The following is a 20012-nucleotide window of genomic DNA, read 5'->3' as shown; positions in this document are numbered from 1 at the left end:
TAACACATGATCATGTGGTAAGTGTGTTTAAAACTGTATAGAAGTGTACTTTTGCTCTAAACATGGATTTTAACCACATGAATTACAAGTTTCTTAAAGACCTGGCCCCTGTTTCCCTATCCATAGTCTTTTCTCACCAATGAATTCCTCACTCACCTTCTGTTTTCTCGCCACATTCTCATTCATATCTAGGTATTTGCCAGTGGTATTTTCTAAACTGGAAACACAATATTCGTGGTCCTTCTGTTAACCTGGATAACACTATTCATTCTTCAAGACTCAGCTTCTACCTCACATCCTCTGTGAAGCTCTTCCTCATCTCTTATAATGAAACATGCCCATCCATGTCTTCTTGTATCACTTAGATTCACTTACATAAAAAAGTAACATTTCACTGCACTAAGAAACCTATTGCATATGCTCCCACCCCTCCAGCATAAGCCCTAAGGAGGCACAGAATAGTCTGACACATACACCTCATATTATTCCTGATATATATTTTACACACAACAGAATTGTTAGTCATTTTGGGGTATTAAAACTAAGAAGGCCAATAAAAAATGTATCCCCCAAATGGCCACTAGTCATGATCTGAGGCTTGCCTTAGCACTATGAGTAAGATTTTATATTTATTGAATGTTTACTGAATGTCAGACACTATGCTATAAAAATAGCTCGTAATGATCACTTTAAGACTTTTTAAGAACCTAACAGGTAAGTACTATTGCTGTGTATAATTTGCAAATGAGAAATGATGTTATCCAGGTTAAAGCTAAAAAATAATCTTTCCGGGATTAAAGCCCACATACAATATGATCTATATTACTTGTTCCCATGCAAACAACTCAGATTTCTTCCCTTCCATGTTGTAAGTATATTTTGAATGTTTTCCAATGCTTGAGACTTTAGTGCAATGCCACAAGGTCCAATCTGGGTTTGTTTCTGCAAAGAAAATGCTTGAGATTGCTTATTATATCCAACACTACTCTCTTTTTAATTCCTTGTATGTCAGGAAGTTGTAATTCCCCTGCCCCCCAGAAATTCTCTGATTGATTAGATACTTCTGCACCCCCTTCTGAGACTTAAATGAAAGCTCAACACACAATGTTTACCTCTCTCAGTCTATCTCCCAGGAAACTCAACCCAGCCCATGTTTCTATAAGTCTAGGTTGTAAAACACAGGAGCCTAGTAACTCATATCATTTATTGATTACATGAATCATTAGTAGTTTCTAATAAAGAGGGGCACCTGGGTGGCTCAGTCGGTTAAGCCTCTGACTTCAGTTCAAGTCATGATCTCACGGTTCATGGGTTCGAGTCCCACAGCAGGCTCTGTGCTGACAGTTCACAGCATGGAGCCTGCTTTGGATTCTGTGTCTCCCTCTCTCTGTCTCTCTCCTGCTCGCACTCTGTGTGCGTCTCTCTCTCAAAAATAAATAAATGTTAAAAAATAGATTCTGATAAGATTTTGTTTTTTCTTACATAAAATCTCTGGATTCACTTCTGAAGTCCAGCCTTCTTCACAAGTGAAGAAAAATTTCAACCCATGCTGTTGCCATCTAGCACTGAGGTTTAGCAGCTATCCTAAATGGCAGGGCTGTGTAATTCAGAAATTATGAAGGAGTCAGAAACAAGCTATATTAACGTTTTAAGATAACTGAGGTTTATTTATTCTCAAAATAAGAGACACCCAACATCTAATTCCCTTATTTCATGTGTTCCAAGAGAAAGACCATCAAAACTAAGAGTGACTAAACAACATTAACAAATGTCTAGCAATGCCAAGAAATTGAACAGGAATTCCCTGACTATAATTAACATGCATCATACTTTTTATAAATATAGCAGTATTTCTACTAAATTTCCTCATTTTGGTGACAAATATAATTTATTTTAGGCAAACGTATAACTATTAAGTTCAGTGCAATTGTATAAAGTGTTTTGAATAATTATATTTTATATATAAAAAGGGCAAGAAAACACCTTGTTTTCATGAAGAAGTGAGCCCAGCAGTTGTAGACCAGACAACCTAGAATTTTTATCAAAAATTATTTATGATTCCTAAAATAAGTTATCAAGATTTTTGTATTTTAGGACTAAAACATAAAACAGCATGTTTGTAAAACCAAAATACTGCAGATGTTGTATTAGGCAGTTATTCAGTCTTTTGGGGGTAAGGATCCTAAATCAGTTCATTTTTATTTTTATTTTTACTTTTATTTATTTTTTACCACATCACACTATACACTACAAACATTTATAGAATTCACATTTTCCTTAGAGATTCTAAGGAACAGGAAAAAGGATATCTCTCTACATAAAAAAGTAGAACCTTCCACACTTTTTAAATATATTTATTTGAGATGTATGTCTAAGAACATCTATGAAGTAAGAATATATAACTTGTAGAGAAGTTCTTATATTGGGTTTCTTGGGAACTTGATTCTGAAAGAGATTTGCAGAAATTAAGTTTAAGTGTATTTCTCAGCAATATTATTACCTATAAAGAGGAGAAAGAAACAAGAGTGGGTAGATAGAGACAGTGAAGTGTAACTCATTCATAAGAAAGACTTAAGCTTATCTCAGCGAGAGTGATGGAGCTTGGATGGCCCATCAGAGTTGTCCAAATTGAGGCAAGGGAGGAAGGCTAGTGTCCTTAGAATTTAGAACCCTTGTTAGGGAGCTACCTGGGAGGTAGGGTAGGAACATCTTCCATTTCTCTGATAGTGTGCACATTGGGGGCAAGTTGTACCAGGAGGAAGATGCTGAGGAGTTTGTGACAACCAGCTTGTCTGTGTTGCCTGGGTCCTCACTCAGAGGGGGTGTCATCTGGGAACACATGCTCTTGGATCCTTACCAGTGCCCTCCAACTGAGGCCTCTCCTGTCTGCCTCCACACCCGAATTCCACCCACCTGGCCAGGGACAGAATCCATTTCTAACCCTACCAATCAATCATTTCAAAAAACTTCCATTTACTGCATAGCACCTAGGCAAAAAACTGTCCCCAAATTCAGCTTATATATTTGGCATATTAAACTTGACATTATGATAAAGAATAGTTACACATGTAATTACAGACATGATTACTTATGTGTCTTACTCTTAGAAATTATTAATTCTTCACACCAGTGTCTTATGGTACAATTCTGATGTCATCCAAAAAATGCAAACTAAACCTATTCATGAAAGTGGAAAAAAAGTTTTTCTTTCATTTTTAAAATGCTTTAATGGTTGGTGTCTGTACAACATGTGATGTGAAGACAGGAAGAAAAGCAAGTGTACACAGTGAAACATGGCTTTCAGAGAACAGGTTGTGAATGAATAAAGTTCAGACAGCTTCCATGATTTACTGGGTACCAGACACGTGTAGGTCACCTCCATTTCAAACCTGCCCTCCTCCTCAGCTGTGGCATCCATGTGCTGCTAATACTCAGACACCAGGTTGTTCATGTTGCTCTCAGTCTTGGTGAACTCCATCTTGTCCATGCCCAAGGCCAGTGCAGGAAGGCCTTGTGCCAGAACATGGTCAGTAACTGCTCTGATGTGTGCCTCAGAAGGTCTCAAGTGACAACTAAATTGCAGTTGTAACTCTAAGGAACTTAATTATCTGGCATGCTATATAAAGTGTTTGGAATCGGGTTAATTAGGTTTGGAAGACATACCCAAGTGAATGCATACAGTTTCAGAATAGTTTATGTTAAGCAAGTCTTTCTAGAAATAATTAAGTGTAGTGTTGATTATCTGGTTTGACCATCTCCAGCGTTTAATAATAAAATTATAGCATTAGCAGTAAGAACAAATTCCTTACATTTCTAGTCTCAATAGTTTTGATACATGTATTTAGTCTATCCCTTATCAAATTACTTAATGACCTGGTTCAAACAGTATAATTTTAAAAACCTACAAGATTAAGGAACAAAGCATATTTATATTATACACTCTTCAGTCTATTATTTTCACTTATATTTAATTAGCACCAATACTGGCCTTTGTAGTAAAAATATGAGCTGTTATTCATATCTCTAACTTGATTGCAGTATGGATTCATACAATTCAATGCTAAATACTCACATAATTCATAACAAGTTCTGATTCATAGAATAAAATAAAATTAGAGGTTAATGTCATTCCTTAATGATGCTCCTACCAGGCTGAGAAAATAACAATCATTATTTGTGGAATAGCCATGCCTGAAAGGCACCTGGTCTTTATGATGAATATTGGCCTAAGAAGTCTAAATTTGCAATTTGTGATGGTAGAACATGATGGGCAAAAAATGGCAGCACCATTGAGATGACTGCTCTTTGAAAACCTACAATTGTAAAGATTTACCCATCCAGGCAATAATACATTCCTTGGATTAATTAGGATACACCAGCTGGAAAGTGTTCAAGATTACACATAGAGTGAATATTAGAGTGTTCTAGTTGTAGAAAAGCCTTAAGGTTTCAAATCATTACATACTAAAAATAACTTCCACCACCTAATCAGAAGGATATCTGGAAACTGCCATATTTAGGGAATTTTTTCTCAGAGTATAAAATATAAGAAAAGTGGGAGCTGCAAATACTAACTGGGATGTGGATTTGACAGTGTTACTGGGCACATATCACATCTTAAAATTTTCCCTTGTTCACTGACATGATATCTGGGGCAAACTTATCCCACAAGGATTGGTTATTCTTGACATTTTGGAAAGGAAAAATGTTTAAAGTATAATTTAAATTTAATATGATTTTAAGTAAGTTTTAAAACATCCATTGGACATGTTGCCTTACTAAAGTGGAAGATAATTTGTAATAATATTTTCTGTTAGTTTTTAAATTATTTTTTCATAACTATGTGTATCAATACTTGAGGAGTAGAATATAGCCTTATTTTTATCCAATATAAACCTACTTCATTTTATCTAATGATAGAGCAGTATGAATGGAAACTTTTTTTTTTTCCTCAAAAAAGCTACATACAGTTTCAGTGGATCTGAAATAACACTCAACTAGGACCATGCCTGGGATTCTTCTGTTAATAAGGTGACAGTAATAGAGAGGCTGTTTGACCAGCTGCTCAGACCAGATCTCATCTGGTGTTTCAATCTTATTAAAGTATTCTAAGCATAATACTGGTCTTCAGGTTTGTTAAATTCAGAATATCACCTTTATTCATCTAAAGGTACTGAGTTCATGCTTAAATTAACTAATTTAAAATTAGAAAATCAATGTATTAATAAGTAACTTATATATAGAAAGATATATTCTATTTATAATTTCTCCCAGTGAATACTTTCAAGGAGGTATCTAAATTGCAAGACCTGTGAGCATCATTTTTAGCCAAAAAAAAAAAAAAAAAAAAAAAAAAAAAAAAAGATTATTCATGACAGCACTGTGAACTGTCTTTTCAAAACTAGGAATAATTCTGTCTAGAAAACTGACATCTCCTTACACTTCCAGGGCCACTTATTATCCTAATTCACCAGCACTCTGAGCCAGGATATCAGAGTGCTGCAAGTTAATTAATTTCATTTATTTTTAAACATTTAAGAGTGTCATCTTTGGTGGAATTTTGGAGAAGCCCCAGTCCTTTGAGGAATTATGAGGATACCCTGGTCATGTGCTCCTTTTCATAGGTTTCTTCTACACTTACCTAATGTCTTTCTGTTTATGTTTATTCTCACTGAATTCAGTTTCATCAGGCATCATTTAGTAGTGAATTAAATTTTAGAAGTGTTCTGTATTTACATCACTGTTCATTCTGTACATTATAACCCTCAAATACCTCCACTCTACCAATCTTTCATTGGCGTCATTAAGAAGTTCCCAGAATATTTGATGCAATCTTCATTTCATAGCAGAACAACAGAGCCCTTTACTTCTTGGTTTCACTCTGTATTCTAATTTCCAAAAATGGATCTTCATTATTTTAATTACATGATACAATTTGACAACTAAATCCAAGGGTTTCTTGCTCATCTCCAAATTTAGGAAGAGGAGAATAATTAAAACCATAAAAACAAAATGATTTTAACAATAAAACACCCTCTTACCAATTAGGTTTATTATATGCTATGGGATATTTATTTAGACAATAAGTTGATACTGGACTTTATAAAAGTTTATGAAGCGACACATAAAGATCTAGATCTCATATAAAACCCTTCAAATACCTTATGCTTGAGGTAATGGCATTAAATCTTTCTTGTGTATCTTTACAAATTTTGTATATATATCAAACAAATCTACGATGCTAAATTTTTCAAGTAGGTATTAAATGATTATTCTATACAACTAATAAATGACCTTTTTTCCATTTAATTGTGTATAAACTGACATTCTCACATTAATATGCATCACTCTACCTTATTTTTTAAACAGTTTTTTAGTGTTCCATTCTATAGAAGTTAACATAACTAGATCTTTATGAATGAACTTATTCCCGGTTTTTTAAAATGTATTAAATAATGCTATAATAAGCAGACTTGTTCACATATCTTGATGGACTTGTGCAAATTTATCTTTAGGGTATATTTTTACAAGATAAATTGATGAGACAAGGAATATATATATGTATCTTGAAAAGGATTATTATTTGTCCAGTCACCCTCTAAATAGACTATTCTTATCTACATTCCACCACAAAATACCAGAGGCCTGTTGTCTCATATGTTCTTAAGCATTTATGTTTCAACTCAGGTAAACAGTGGCACATAATGAATTTTAATCATATCTCACTAAAAGATAAGCCAATAGTACACAGGGCCAATACATCTCAGACCCTCCTTTCATTTTTCTTTCTTCCTTCCTCTTCTCCTTTTCCTTCATCATCATAGTCTCTTCTCAAGCTCATGTATAGTCCAGGATATTACTTAAAGATTACAATTAATTATTTTTGGTTTATAATTAATTATATTTTTATTGGTTTATAATTATATTATATTTAATTATATTATAATTAATTAATTATATTTGGTTTTGATTTTATAATTTTAATTATAAAAACTATTTATTTAAAATCAGATAAATAAGCAGTCACAGAGAATGTATTTGTAAGATTTTCCTCTGGACTGACCATGCACAGCACAAAACTGGGTTTGTAAACACATACACAAAATACAAAACAACAGGTTTGTAAAACCAAAATACTGCAGATGTGGTATTAGGTAGTTATTCAGTCTTTTGGGGTAAGGATCCTAAATCAGTTTGTTTATTTTTATTTTTATTTTTACCACATCACACTATACACTACATATATTTACAGAATTTGCATTTTCCTCAGAGATTCTATGGAACAGGAAAAAAGATCTCTCTCTACATAAAAAAGTAGAACCTTCCACGCCTTTTTTTTGTATATTTATTTGAGATGCATGTCTAAGAACATCTATGGAGTAAGAATATAAAAAAGTCCTATTTTGTGATTATGATGATTCCTGTGTGTATGTGTAAGATTTGATGTATAAAAGGAATAAAAAAGTTATTTTAAAAATCACAGTACATTAATTCAAGGTTTGCACTTATTAAAATTGTATTCTGAAGTCTAATGGGGTGTAATCAGATCTTAATGTTTTAAATCATCTCTGGTCAGATTAAGGAACAAGTTGAGCCACGTACTTTTGTGTCCTCATGGGTTGAAATTATCCAAGTGTTTTAATTTAAGAGTGAATGCTTGTAAATATACCATGTGAGTGTCTAATCAGATATAATTATTTACATGATAGATAAATACATTCTTGCTACTTGGCAGACGCAATAGTAAGAAGTACAATAAATATGTATACTGGGATCGTAAGGATATTTTTGTTCCAGGGCTGATATAGCAGACAAGCACATAAGCACAAACATATATTGCTTGGAGGAGTGGTAGAATGGTAGAATTAATACATAGTGCTTTTTCCAACTGAGAATGTAAGCCAGAAATTGAGCTGTGCACCTAAGCAATCATTCTTGGTTTAAATTTGCACTTACCTCAACAAGTGACTAGTCATTAGTGAGACTGCTAATCCCATAAATGGAAAGGATGTCTGATTCCAATTTCTCTCAGTAAACAGATTTGCATTGCCAAGCCAATTCCAGGAAGCTTTACAAAGGGTTTAATGTTGCATGAGCTTGCTCAGGTAAGGAGACATTAAAATAAACCTTCAGTTTTTCTTCAATAGAAATAGTTTGATTCACATTGTATTTACTTTTTCAATGTTAGCAAACCTTAGAGAAAAGCAGATCATCTGGAAACTTATTTTGTTCAGGCTGTCAGAGATAGAAAATCTACATTACACAAAGAGCAAGATCTTGAGGAAAATGATCCTTAATATGAACAACTATTTCATATACCAATTAATTAACTTCAGTTTTCCCTTTAATAGACGTTGCAGGTGTTGCATAAATTCTTCATTATCTACATTATGGTGATGCTTTCATAGTGTAAACATATGTCATAATTTATCAAGATGGTACATTTTAAATATGTGTACTTTATGTTTAAATAAATATGTAAAAATATGTACACTGTATTTTTGGTTTGTTTTTAAACAGCAAAACTCAATTTCCTCAAAAATCCTATAGAAAGTTTGATGTATACATAGATATACACATAAATTTTATGGATTTAAGTAGGGATGCCCATGCAACTTCTTCCTTTCCCTTTGCTTATGATCTCTGAGACAACCCTAATGAAGCCAACATCCTTCAGACTCAGGGTAGAAAGCCAATATATTATGTTGCTCTGTTCATGGAAGGCATAAAATACAATTTTTCATAAAAATATTTTCAATAATATATTGAATAAGAAGTTAAGGTTTTGAGACATAAAGGCCTAAACATTAACTCTGCCCAAATAGTTACTTATAAACATCACCTTTTTATAGTACCTAATGTATTACTACTATGGTCCTCAGAATTTCTTCCTGAAAATCCATAAATTTCTTAAGTCCTCTGTAAAATGTGACTTTTATTTACAGAAGAGAAGCCAAAGCTTTTGAGAAATCATGTGACTTTTCCCAGTCATTTGGGTAGTAAAGGATAAAGCAAAGATTCAACCCTTATCTATCTCCTCCAAGTTCCCTTATGACTTGTGTGTATATGAAGATATCCTAGACGTTCAAAGACTTCAAAATACTGACTCATAGAACATCAGAGTTGAAAGAAATATTAGAAATAATTATATTAAATCTCTTTAATAAATAAATTGGAGGCAGACAAAATGTCTATTCTGAGGTCTTACTTGTTATGATGGAACTCTTTGGATTCTCTCCACTCAACCTACCTTTCATTATCAAAAAGACCTATCTGCTTAGACCTTGCAAATGGGTGTAAAAAATAATGAAAGTGTGTGAGTTAGAAGCTACTTGATTATTTTGTTTTATTTTTGTTGTGTGTTTAGTCTTCAGTAGAGTTGATTTCCTGAAACAGGAATATGAGACTGGAAAGGTTCGCTATTCTTTTCGATTCTCAGGTTTCCTCTTATTCTCTAGATCATCATTTCTCCCTTCACTACTACTGAAAAATTAAGTTTAATTGGAGACATTTTTTTTTAGTTGATGACAACAGAGCAATGGCTACAAAGAGTTTTGGAAAAATTAAGTCAAGCCTATAATTCTATGCTAAATGATAGAGTAGGTTAACAAGATAAAAATATTTTCAGATTTTCAAGGGCTCAGAAAGTTTATTAACCATCAGCATGCCTGAAAGACTATATTGAGTTTCCATATTGGTCCTTGTTCCAATCTAAATTCACTTATTGCAAAAATGTACATCAGATAGACATTCTCAAATGCCAATTATTTGTGATATTATTACTCATGTTTTAATCTATATTTTCTCCATCACATTAAATAGAGTTAAATAACACAAAGAAATGCATTCACACATAAATACATACACACACTATCACACATACAGCTTGTGTACGCATGAACAAATATTCTCTGTAACAAATATAATTGTCAGTACTACTTCTTTATAGTGTTTTAAGTTGTTATTTCATACTGATCTCTACTATTGATTAATTCACTGGGACAGATGTATTTTTGACGTAGAAAAAAACTGAATTATTCAGGACAGGTTCAGATCCATTTTACCGAAAGTTAAAGATCATTTTAGGGGCTCCTGGGTGGCTCAGTGGGTGGAGCGTTCAACTGCGGCTCAGGTGATGATGTCACGGTTCATGAGTTTGAGCCCCACAATGAGTTCTGCTCTGACAGTATGAAGACTGCTTGGGATACTCTCTCCTTCTCCTCTCTCTCTGCCCCTCCCCCAATCATTCTCTCTCTCTCTCTCTCTCTCTCTCTCTCTCTCTCTCTCTGTCTCTAAATAGATAAATAAACTTAAAATGAAATGAAATACTCTGTCTCCTTTAAAATTATATCATTCGTTATTCCTTTTTCTACTTTGACCAAGTCAATACAGAAATCAGCCTTTAAACAAAGATATGGTGCAATATAATCAAGTGGAGTTTTTACAGGGCACATGCTGGCTTCTCAAAATATTGATCTCCAAAAGTAAATGGAACAACACATTGATCTAGGAAGAACAAAAAGCAGGCGGGAGCCAGATAATGGGCGAGGTACTCTTCTTCACAAAGAATAGAGCACATCTTGCAGAGACAATTGAAGGAAGACTAGAAAGGTGAAAGTGTGGAGAGATTTTAAAGTGAAATGAAGGGAAATTTTAGAAAATAGATCTTACTTTAAAAGTACAAGGTGAAGCCAACAGCAGAGAATAGAGTTTTGAGAAGAGTCCCAGAGAAAGGAAAAGCACATTATGGTGGAGTTTAGTTCTGGCTTATGTCTAAACAGAGGGGATTTGAGGAAGTCACCCAATCTTACTAGGTCAGTTTTCTCATATGTTCATTAAAAAGCTGGTCTGTTCCAGTGACAATCATGTTCTATTCATAAAACTGGCCCCAAATTCAACTCCTGGAGTTTATCTTGGGCAGAATCTATGGGATCAAACAACTTATAAAGTTCTTTCCAATTGTAAATTACCAGTATATTTACTAAGATAAGTTGTATTAGGATTACTAAATCAAGGAGTATCTCAGGTCACTTTGATGACAAGAAAATATAATAAATTGACTTTACAAAAAGGAATGAAAGTGTACAGTGGTGCTTAACCTGGATACACTATTTTGATAGATGGTACCACCATCCACAAATTCACAAAGTCCATAAATCTGGGAATCATTCCAATCTTTTTCCTTTGACTCTTTCCTCTTTCCCTATTACCACTAAACACTCACAGGTAATCAGTGTCCAACTCCTGACAAGTTTACCATTACCACTAAAATCTGCCCCCAAACCAAACAACTGATGTTCAGTTCCTCCTGCCTCCAATCTTACAATCTACTTCATTCTCTCTACTATTAAGACAGACAGAGATAAATCTTAAAGTCAAATTGGACCTCACAAACACTAGCATAAAACTTCTAGCGTTCCTCATTTTGTAGAGTCACACTGCCCAATATGGTAATGCCAAATCACATATGACTACAGAGTACTCAAAATTGGGCTAGCCCAAATTAAGAATATCTGTGACTATAAAATCTATCCCACATTTCTAACACTTTGTAGAAATAAAAAAGTAAAAATGCCTTTTATTTTGTATTTTGATTATTGATTTGCTAATATTCTGTATATATCGGTTTAAATAAGCATATCATTACAATAATTTCACCTACTTTTTAATGTTTCTACTAGAAAATTTAAAATTGCATATGTGTCTTATGTAATATTTCTATTGGACAGTGTTTTTTTGCACAAATGATAACAGGATTTGGGGACCAAGTAAAAGTCACAAATGTAGTACATCTTGCTCAAAAAGGACAAAAAAAAAGTGCTCTTAAAGGTACTAAAACTTCTTTTCTTCCATGGCTTCTCTCTCAACTTGTTATGGATTTCCTTAGTTGCTATTTAATATTGCATTTCCTTCAGCATATACAAGTGTTGTGCAAGGGCACTGCTGGGCAAAGAGAAATGCACACCCTCATGACTCAGCTCAGCTGCTACCCACCAGCTACTGGGTTACCTCTTCTTACTGCACTGGTTAGACATCCCTGAAATTGGTTGGGTCTTCTAGGGGATGGTTGTCAATCTGTGAATTATGGTTGATTGGTATGACAAGAAATAATTTCACTGGTTTTAATGACAGCATTTCGGTAAAATAAAATAGAATATATCAGGAAGAAAGAGTAAATAAAATGCTAGGGTACATAGAAATTAGTGAAATATAAGTATTATTTTGAATATGTGTGTGTATGTGTGTGTAAGAGGTCATATAATAAAATCTGTATTTTCCACAAGTGGTGGTCAAAAAAGTTTGAAAACACTCAAGTTACCACATAAATGGCTTTATAATTCTGACCCTGCCTGTACTTCTATTCTAAAATCTTAAATTTCAGCCATAGTTTCCTGCACATTCTATAAACCATTCTTTCCAAGAATAATTCTACATGCTGATTTTGTCTCCTCATATACCCCAGTCGGTCTGGCAAAATCTTACTCCCTTTCTTTTTTTATTCTTAGTTAGAATACCATCTTCTCTGTGAACCCTTCCCACAACTCCTTTATACTTCCCTCCCCTTACTGTTTTGAACTAGAGTGGGTAGATCTCTAATAACTGGAAAGAGGTGATAGCAAGACATTCTCTAAAAACTTGAAAGGTGTCAGGCAAATAGCATCTTTGACCAAATATTGTCACACATACATTTATTAGCAAGTAGGAACCAAACCTAATACAAACTATTGTATGGGCTTAGGGTATCTTGGCATTGGGGTTTTTCAAAACACTGTTAATGAAAAATTACATAAGGCAAATGTGACTACATTTGGGGGGCAGGTTTTGGAAACCAAAACTCTGTGGACTAAGTCCTTTAACAATCTAACCGGAGATTGATGCCTGAATATATTACATATAAGGCCAACTAGATTCTTAGGCCCATTTCCCCATGCTAGGGAAAAGTGAGGGTATCTCTCAAATATCTTAGGTGGGACACACACACACACACACACACACACACACACACACAATGTACTAAATTCTTAAGAAAGCCAATTGCTAATTTTCATTAGCTAACTAGTCATTAATTTCACCAACACAAATCTAACTGTAGTAAAGTCACTGGTGTAGATTAAATAAGGATAACTGAAGCATGTAGCAGCTGTGTGTGGAGATCATTCTGATTAAAATTAATCTGGATTGTGAATTATTGATTAGGTAGAACCATACTTAAGCAGTAAACCACCGTGTACATAATAATCTATGGATAAATTATTTTTGAGTTAATGGAATATAATACAAAACTAGAAAGTATGGCTATGGTCAACGTGGCTTGACTGTTGGAGGTCAATTATAATGTGTTTTAAAATTAGTTCAGGTCACAGGTATACTAGTACCAATAGATATGAAAGTCCAAAACATGGAAGAATTCTGATGATTAGTATACCAATAATCTCTCTCTCATCCCCCACATGTATATCTATATATCATATGTCTATATCTATCTATATCATCTATATCTATCTATCTATCTATCTATCTATCTATCTATCTATCTATCTATCTATAACTTAAAGATCACAGATTTTTTTTTTCTGAAAGTTCTTCAGACTATTAAAACCTGTGCTCTACCTTTAGGAAAATTAAATTGTCTCTCTTCTATGCACCCAAAATGCTAGGATTATTCCATGATTGAAACTTATTGTTAGTGAAAGAGAGGAACACAGTGTTTTTTCCTCATTTTTGATTAAGTCCACAACAGTATACATGTTATCATACCAAAATGAGTGTGAGTTGAAATCCCATCCTTAAATGAAAAATTACTAAGTTTTCTAGAGACTTTTTTTATGCTTCATGGACCCCAGGGCATTATTATAGATTTAGGAAGTCAGATAAAGTGAAAGTGGAGTGATTGGTAAATAATTTTATTTGGAGAGAATCCCTACCCTAATTAGAATCCCTACCCCACCCCACTTTTTATGAGCAAAGAGAAGGTACTTCCCTATAATTCTAAAGCTAGTGAAATTTATGGAAGGAGCAGGGAGACCTTCAACATACCTGAAGTGTTCCCTGTCTTTCAGACACACCTAAGTTAGTATCTCATAACTGTGAAAATCAAAGTAGACAGAAAACTAGGAACTTCTAGAAGACAAAAGAAGGGCTCTTTGAAGTAAAGCCAGAGAGTGAGGGTTGTTGCTTTTCTGGAATTGGCCTGGTCACCCAGAGTTTGTCAGGGAAAGGGCAAAGGAGAAGTGAACGTTTCCTATGCACCAGATGTGGATGCAATGAGATAGGGTCATGGAATTGGTGGAGGTGGACAAAAAGAATTCAGAGTAAGAGCCTGGAAATGTGATCCTTAATGTGCAGGGGCTACAGAAAGAGCCTGAAAAGGCCATCCAAAGTAGTTACTCTTCAGCCAAGGTTAAAGGAATTTCTAGAGGAAAAAAAAAAAAACGTCAGAAACTTTTGAAGAACTTAGGGATAGTGAAAGTTGACTTCCCCAAGAGTCAGGAGCATTCAAGGAAGCTGTTTAATTTTTTTAACATTTATTTATTTTTGAGAGACAGAGAGAGACAGAGAACAAGTGGGGGAACAGCAGAGAGAGGGAGACACAGAATCCAAAGCAGGCTCCAGTCTTTGACATGTCAACACAGAGTCCGACACAGGACTTGAACTCACAAACCGCAAGATCACGACCTGAGCTGAAGTTGAAGGCTTAACTGACTGAGCCACCCAGGCACCCCTAAAGAGGCTGTTTTAAATGTCTCCATGTTCTAAATGAAACTTTGGTTCAACATTACTTATCATCAGAGAAACATAAATCTAAGCCACAATGAGATACCACCTCATACCTGTCAGAATGGCTAAAATTAACAACTCAGGAAATTATAGATATTGGCAAGGATGTGGAGAAAGGGGAACACTTTTGCACTGTTGGTGGGAGTGCAAACTGGTATAGCCACTCTGAAAAACAGCATGGAGATTCCTCAAAAAGTTAAAAATAGAACTACCCTACAACCCAGCAACTGCCCTACTAAATATTTATCCAAAGGACACTAAAATGCTGATTTGAAGGGGGCATATGCATCCCAAAGTTTACAGCAGCACTATCAACAAAAGCCAAATTATGGAAAGAGCCCAAATGTCCAACAACTGATGAATGGATAAAGAAGATGTCACACACACACACACACACACACACACACAATGGAATATTACGTGGCAATCCACAAGAATGAAATCATGCCATTTGAACAACAACATTGGAATTAGAGTGATTATGCTACATGAAATAAGTCAGTGAGAGAAAGATAAATATCGTATGATTTCCCTCATATGTGGGATTTAAGAAACAAAAAATAAACATAGGGGAAGGGAAGGAAAATAAAATAAAAACAGAGAGGGATGGGCACTGAGGAGGGCAATGGTTGGAATGAACACTGGTGTTACATGTAACTGATTAAACACTAGGTTGTACTCCAGAAACCAGTACTACACTGAATGCTAACTAACTTGAATTTAAACAAACAAACAAACAAGCAAACAAACAAACTTTGGTCCATGTATCACTTTAATGAAGTAGCATTAATGTAGTATGACTAACCAATTTTTTTCTGGCTCACAACAAGAATTCAACAATGGCACAGGATTTTCTAAGATCATTCTATTAATTTTCTAGTGTTTCTCTATTATTTGCAATGGCCAAAATGAGGGTGTACCCCTCAAGTCTTCCATCAAAAGAACCTGCTATGAGGAGTTAGTTAGCAGACATCCTGCAGCCTTGGTATCTGTCATAGCACTCATATTCAGATGTGCCCTCCCCAGACTCTTTCCAGAGTAAGGACTAAGAAGAGTCAGGTACTACATCTGGAATATTCATATCCATGTAGAACTTAGTTTTTTATCTTTATTTTTAACTTTATTCATTTTTGATAGACACAGCATGAGCGGGGAAGGGGCAGAGAGAGAGGGAGACACAGAATCTGAAGTACGCTCCAGGCTCTGAGCTGTCAGCACAGAGCCTGAAGCGGGTCTCAAACTCACAAACTGCGAGATCATGACCTGAGCCGAAGTCAGACGCTCAACCGACTGAGCCACCCAGGTGCCCCTCCATGTGGAACTTCTTTAGAGGGTATTCCTTGCTCTCGGGTTCCTAGAGCTGGATTGAAATGTTCTCAAAGCAGCACCACAAATTAGTTCTCTTTCTACTCAATTCTGCTTTCTTCCAACTCTCCACTCACAAACGCCATACCTCTCTGTTCACAAATGTTGCTCTCGTAGCTTGCTAGAAAATGGTTACTTCTAAATGTGAAGAAAGAAAAAAGCTCTAGACATTTTAAGCCTAAGTCTTAGTACTGATGAACCAAAATTCGAATTCTACTTGTATGATACTTGTAGCTCTATTTATGTTCCTTAAATTATTTGAAATTGTCTTAATGTCAGTGTGATTGACCTCTCATGTTAATTGTAATGTGAGCAGAGACTGAAATATTTGGTCATTGTGATGATTACAAATCACACTTATGTTCACTAAAGGATACCATCTACTATCTATCTAGCCTCGATATATGTATACATGCACGTGTGTGGGGTACATACAGTGTGTGTAAAGTATGACCTGTATATACACAGATGAAAGTACTCAATACAAAATCTTAGTATCTGCTTCGCAAGTATTACTCAAGTTAAATAAGTGACATGTGGAAATGGTTACCTTTATTCTGCCTGTGCCATCTGTGTAACCTTTGCTAGGCTGTTGTAAAATAAGTGACACTTTAAATTCATGGTAATGGGAACAGTTGCTTCCTGGTTTCATTGAAAGAAATGTCTTTATATCAATACGGTATTCCCTATATGTTCATTATTACTATTTAAAATCAACAATTTTACTGTTAACCATCCTGTATCTTACATATTTAATGCAACACCATTTAAATTGGTAAGGTCAGAACCTAGCACGGGGGACAGTGGAACAGTAAGCATGGAGATAAATCTAGCATTGCAGCTTCTAAAATAAGCACAATGTTATGCTAAAAATATTTAAAGGTGGCTGTGCACTGGAAATAACACAGTATAATGAAACAAAAGCCCCTGACTAGTCTGATTCAATAACACATACCGACACATACATACAAACTAGGAGAAGATAAGAATTAAAACCAATGAAATAAGAAAACAAAACATAAATGCCACAGATAAAATTAATGAAACCAAACCTGGTGCTCTGAGATCAGAAAGATAAGACTGATCAAGGAAAACAGAGAAAAGAGAAAAATAACAATATTAGGAATTAAGGGGGAAGGTGGACTTCTATAGTTTCCATTGCCATTAAAAGAAAAACAAAGAAACACAGCACCAGAAAACATGAAACGCTTAGATACAAACATAACTGAATATATTCAAGATCTATATATGCAAAAACATATTTAATACACTGACAAGAAGAATCAAAGAATACCTACATAAACTAAGATGTACACTCTTTTCATGGGATAAATTATCAATTAAAAGGCCATTTTCTTCCTAAATCAATCCATCAGTTTTATTCAATCCCAGTAAAAATCCAAGAGGCTCTGCCCACCCCACCCCCGCGCTGCCACGCAGCCAACAAAGAAAACTGAACTGATCTCAAAATTAAAACAGAGGAACTAAATTAGTCAACACAATTTTGAAACAGAAGAAATTATTTGGAGGATTCTCATGATTTAATTTCAAGAGTTGCCAGAAGCTACCATAAACAAGATAATGGGATATTGACAAAAGGAAGGGTACAACAATCAATGGAAAAAATTATAGTCCAAAACTATATGACTACATATATTGTCAATTGATTTTCAAAGAAGTTGTGAAGTAAACTGAATGGAGAAAGTATAGACTTTTCAACAAATTGCCCTGGAACATCTTGACTACACACACACACACACACACACACACACACACACACACACAGTGAACATTGCAAATGCTTCACATCATATAAAAAAATAACAAAATGATTATAAACCTAAATATGAACTTAAAATCATACATCTTTCATAAGAGAAGATAGGAAAATATGTGATCTTGGCTTAGACAAAGATTTCTTAGGTATAATTAAAAAAGCACAATGAAAAATAAAAAGAAAAGCTGGACTATATCAAAATTAAAAACTTCAGCTCTTCAAAAGAAAATAAAAGAAAATAAAGAAATAAAGAAAATAACAAGAAAAAAAGAGACAAGCCACAGACTAGAAGAAAATATATTTTCAAAACACACAATTGATGAAGGACTTACATATGGAATATATAAAGAGTTAGCAAAATGCAATGTAAAGATTTAAACGGACAACTTCATGAAAGAAGATATATGGATTGCAAATAAGCAAATGAAAGATACTGCTTTCCATGGCCAAAGTCCAGGTTCTAAAATGATCTGGCCATTGGCAAACTATTCCATCTGCTTGCACCAGGTTCCTGTTGCCACATTGCTTCCAAAAACACTGGAGTAAGAATAATTTTCCCCCTCTGGTCCACTGATCCTTTCTCATTTTAAAAGATAAAACTGAATAAATAGTGACGTTATTAATCATAGGCTTAATGGATTTTCAGTATTCCTGAGTAGGAAAATATAAGGTGAAGTGTTTATTATTAGTAGTATAATTTCTTGGGCTTATACCAAACAAGTGTTCAAAATTCAAATTAAATACAATATTTCAGAATTTTCTTTCAGAAAATGCATGTTTGTCTTATTCAAGGAAAAAAAAATCAATCTCAATTCATTTTGGTTTAAACAAAGTTGATGGCACCTAAAGAATAGTATGATCTGGAAACATTCTGACTCTGCCAGGACTTCATCAGTGACATGAGAGATAAAGATTCATGAATGTTAATGGTAGATGCTAAAACAAATTCTTCTTCTTCCCGATTCAAAGAGGGATGATAGGGATGGTGGTCAAACAACTTAGGAAATGAGGAACCATATTAAAATCATGTTAATAAAGAATCACTAACGCTGAGGAGGCAAAACATTTCAAAACTCAATAAAATTGAGTATTTGAAAACAGGTGTAAAACATTTCCTAAAAAAACTAAACCCAGGTCAAAGACTTTGGACTTAGGAAAAAAAAGTGGAAAAAGCTACATTAGTATCAAGTAACATGTTCAAGCAAAGTAAGACGATAATGTGTTAAATTAACTATTCAGTCACATGAATTTTATAACAGATCTTACTCCCCAAGAGTGTATTGATTATATAGGAATAGCCATAAATAAAACATTAATAATTGTTACTATGATTTAATATGTACTATTTCAAAATAAATTATTATATACAACTGGAGTAACTAAGTAACAAAATATCAGAAAATAGAACAACTCAATCTTGTATGCCATAAAAATGTAAGATGAAGTATTATTCATTCAAAATTTATAATACGTAAATTTCTAAAATACGGAAACTGATCATAACAGTGTTTGATTTCAACATAAATTTTAAATTATTTACTGTATTTTTATCTCCAAAGTTTTTATTTGAAAATTTAAAAGAAATAAAAAATCATCCTAATGTTCTGGTTGTTTTATTTGCTAATAAAAAGTTGTTATGAATAAGATTTTCAACATCTAGGTTACACATTCAATGGGTACTCAGCATAATTTTACTTTTAAAACATAGTGAAGAGAAATGAGATTACTTTTCCTAACCAAAGCATTTATGTGTATAGCATAGAGTCTCTTACATTTGTGTGCATATTTTATTTAAACTTGTGATGTTTCTGCATATACGTGCTAAACTTTTGTAATTACCTGTTTTATTTTCTGGAAAAATCTACCTAGCATCAGTTTACTTCTTTATTTTATCAGCCTTTTTTCATTTCACAAATTTCTGACAGAACTGTTTTTAATTCTAGGTCAAGTCCTTTGTAAACTGAGACAAAATAGTCTTTACTATTTAATAGTTTGCTATCTAGAGAGGGGAGAAAGAAACATTTAAAAAAGAAAAAATATATATATACTGTGAAAAGTTGTTTTATGAAGTGACAGATGTTTGACATCCACA

This window comes from Panthera leo, chromosome A2, assembly GCF_018350215.1.
Source record: "Panthera leo isolate Ple1 chromosome A2, P.leo_Ple1_pat1.1, whole genome shotgun sequence".
In the NCBI taxonomy this organism is placed as follows: Eukaryota; Metazoa; Chordata; class Mammalia; order Carnivora; family Felidae; genus Panthera; species Panthera leo.
Note: the sequence above shows the minus strand (reverse complement) of the source record.